Below are 3,074 nucleotides of genomic sequence, written 5' to 3'. Positions count from 1 at the left end.
AACCGTCAGTCAGTCGGCGAGCGTAGCTCACATCGGATACCGAGTCTTCAGCGAGTGCAGCGAGTAGCGAGAGAGCGAGCAGCAACCAAGGGATCAGGCCTCCAAAAAGTAACCAGCCCTCCCGCCCCAACACCCTAATCTTCCTGTTTGAAGTGCGCATACCACGGTGGTGGCAGCAGCAGCAAACGACAGCTGCTGTGTCGAATTGGTTGATCTTGTGTAAGTGTGTAGCTTGGTGTGTGCACGCACGAGTTTCAACGGTTGTTACGTCACACGGTGACGGTGCGTACGGGGACAGTGACAGAGGCGAGAGAGAGTGTGCGTAGTGGCGCTCGAGGAAAGAAGCGAATCCTCCCGACCATCCTTTTGTTGGGCCACGACGGGGGATGTTACGAGGGTTTACGGTGCTCGAAGCTACGAAAAACTCATCAATATTTGCCTCCCAGCCGTAGTGGTGCGTAGTAGTGCGCGAGCAGTGAAAGTGTGAGGTCGTACCGGCTAAGGGTCTCTCGATCCCCGGGTCCCTTTTGTCCCTCATTTCTCGGTTCTACCCGGCTAACGTGCTCCTTTGTGGTCTTCTTCGTCGTCGCTTTGCTTATTATTCTTCTTCTGCGCTAGGTGAATAGTAGCGAAGTAAGGAGAAAGAGAGAAAGAGCGCGAAAGAGAGAAAGAGAGAGGCCAGTTATCGTGTGGTCAGTCAGTGGATTTATTTTCGGGATCTGCTACTCCGGTTCGCACCCTCAACGTGTGCTCAACTGTGGTGACTGTGGGGCCAAGGAGTGTCCGTCCGGCCATCAAGTGCATCTGGTGTTGGGTCAGGAGGTGTGGAGTGCGTGTTAGCTAAAGTTGTGAAATCTAGAGAGGCAAAACGATCACCGGTGGGGGAGATTCTTACGATTTCACAATCGACTTGCGTTGTAGCGGAAGGGATTCCAGTGTCCGCGGGTAGCTGTTACTCCTTCGAGCTGTCAGACCATCGCCTGCAGAATGCGTCAGGGTGATTGATGTGTAGTGTGCGAGTGCGATCGAGTGCGATCGAGTGCGATCACTGGATCCCTCATCTGTCTGTGGGTGTGCGTAATCGACGATTACCATCGCTGCTGTCCCTTGGCCTCGAATTATGTAATTAGATGGACATCGGCAGTGATCATTTCTTGTTCACATTTACTACCCCTCAGCGGCTATTTCTTTCGCAATCATTTTTATACTGGCCTTCACTTCCTTCTGCTTCTTTATTTTCTTCTTCTTCACGCTTTTCTGGTGGTCTCATTCACCTCCCCCCTTGAATGCCCAGCCTTCATATAGAGGCTAGCATTGTGTAAACATAAGCGAAGAAATTCGAGACCCCGCGAATCGGTGCAACAGATTTTCCTTCCCCACCGAATGCCTCTATGCGAACCAAACGAATGAGAAAAAACGAAGAACCCACAGAAGAAGAAGAAAAACGGTCTCGAGTCTACAGGCCACCACCACCACCACCACCACCACTTTCGCCGCCCAATGTGCAGTGCAGGAATCTGTGCGCGATCGCGTGTGTAAAAATAGAAGAAAAACTGAAAAAAGTCTAAAAATAAACCAACGATCCAACCATCATGCAAAGCGACCGACTCGCGAAGATCGCTTTCGGCACGGCACGCAAGTGTTGGACTGCGGATCGCGCGCGAGAGAAAGTCGTGAAAACCCGTGCCCACGGTGCTGCTGCTGCTGCTGCTGCCACCGACGGAGGATCTTCGATTCGATTTTCTTTCTCGATTTTCGGTTTGTCCTTTTTGCCGCTCCCGCCCGAGTTTGTGTGTGTGAGTGGGTGGTTGTGTGCGTGGGTGTGACGATCGTGCGTGCGTGTGAACGTGTGTATCGTGCGGCTAGCGCGGAATCGGCGCGGAGGTCACGCACAATTAGTAGCACATTTGATCGCCGTCCACGGCCGAGAAAGTTCCGCTCCTTTCGGGTGGGTGGTTGAGTGAGGTTTTGGGTTTGTGGGCCCTCCGCAGGAACAGGTTGGCGACCGAATCGCCGACTATGTGCGTGTGTGTGTGTCTCGAATTGAATCAAATGTAAATTGCACAAAGCCGATCCTCGATCTACCTGCCAGGCAGTGCGTGTGGTGCCTGGTGCGGTGCGATGCGGTGTGTTTACCTTTGCCAGCATAGGCTACTTGGACTGTTCCATTTCACCAGGATCATAGTGTAGTTGCAGTACCGTTTGTGATGGTGCGCTATGTGACTCAAGGTGACTATGTTGCGGTTCGGCGCAAGGCGTTTGGCCGGTGGCAGTGCAGTGATCGGATCAGATCGGACAGTGTGTGCGCGTGTGTGAGTGTGTGCGGGGGAGGACCAAATCCGGTGACAGACAGCCAAGTCCACCGCCGAAGGACACCGAAGGAGCAATGTGTCAGGGTTAGGAATGCGGGCAAGGTTTCGCGCCGTGTTCCAAGTGGCTGTGCGGAGTGGCTATGAATAGAATGCAGCATGAAAAACGGTGCTGCTGCTGCGTGGTGTGCGAAGTTTAGTGCGAAGAACAACCATTCTGAACGGACCCCCCGTTTAGCATAGAAGCAACGGGATAGGACTGTCATCAGCAAGAAGCTTTTTTTTATACGTGATGAAGACTGCATTTGCAAATATTGAATTCCTTGTAGAATGATATTCTTTTTTTATGTCTCCTACACCTGTCCTAGTCAGTTAGTGCCTTGTAAATCCTGTCAGCAGGCAGATTTGGGAACCACCCTAGCATACAAACACCCTCAGCCCTCCCTCTCCCAGCAGACAAACCCCATGATGACGAATACTTAGCCGTCAGGCGAAACACAGCATTGAGTCAGTTCCATTCCTGGTTCTACCTGGCAGTATTCAAAACATGGTTGTCCTGTCAATCACCTGCAGGCACACGGCCAGTACCCAAGCCCAATACTGGGACTGTAAGGTGTTATTTTTAATATGATGATGTACCTACGAACCTACGAAGTGAAAGTCGTGACACGCGCGGCCCAGCTGCATTCTGGGGCATTGCACTTGAGGTTTTGCGTAGAGATGCATATCATTTCATCGTTTCAACGGCACTGACTGTTCGGCGAA

General features: G+C 52.0%; 1 protein-coding gene across 6 annotated transcripts in view; it reads left to right on the top strand.

Annotated features, from left to right (window-relative positions):
• Nucleotides 1–3,074, top strand: part of LOC125951864 (twitchin) — a 37,738-nt gene continuing 34,664 nt past the window's right edge. The window contains exon 1 of one of the 6 annotated variants that reach the window (XM_049680952.1): nt 1–108. The gene's annotated coding sequence lies outside the window, so the exon portion shown is untranslated. Of the gene's footprint in view, nt 109–129; nt 220–475; nt 634–800; nt 823–1,793; nt 1,949–3,074 lie in introns of those variants that run through there. The other 5 variants (XM_049680955.1, XM_049680951.1, XM_049680953.1 and 2 more) reach the window with 5 other exon arrangements.

Source organism: Anopheles darlingi, chromosome 2, assembly GCF_943734745.1.
Source record: "Anopheles darlingi chromosome 2, idAnoDarlMG_H_01, whole genome shotgun sequence".
Lineage (NCBI taxonomy): Eukaryota > Metazoa > Arthropoda > Insecta > Diptera > Culicidae > Anopheles > Anopheles darlingi.
Note: the sequence above shows the minus strand (reverse complement) of the source record. Positions and strands in the feature narration are given on the sequence as shown.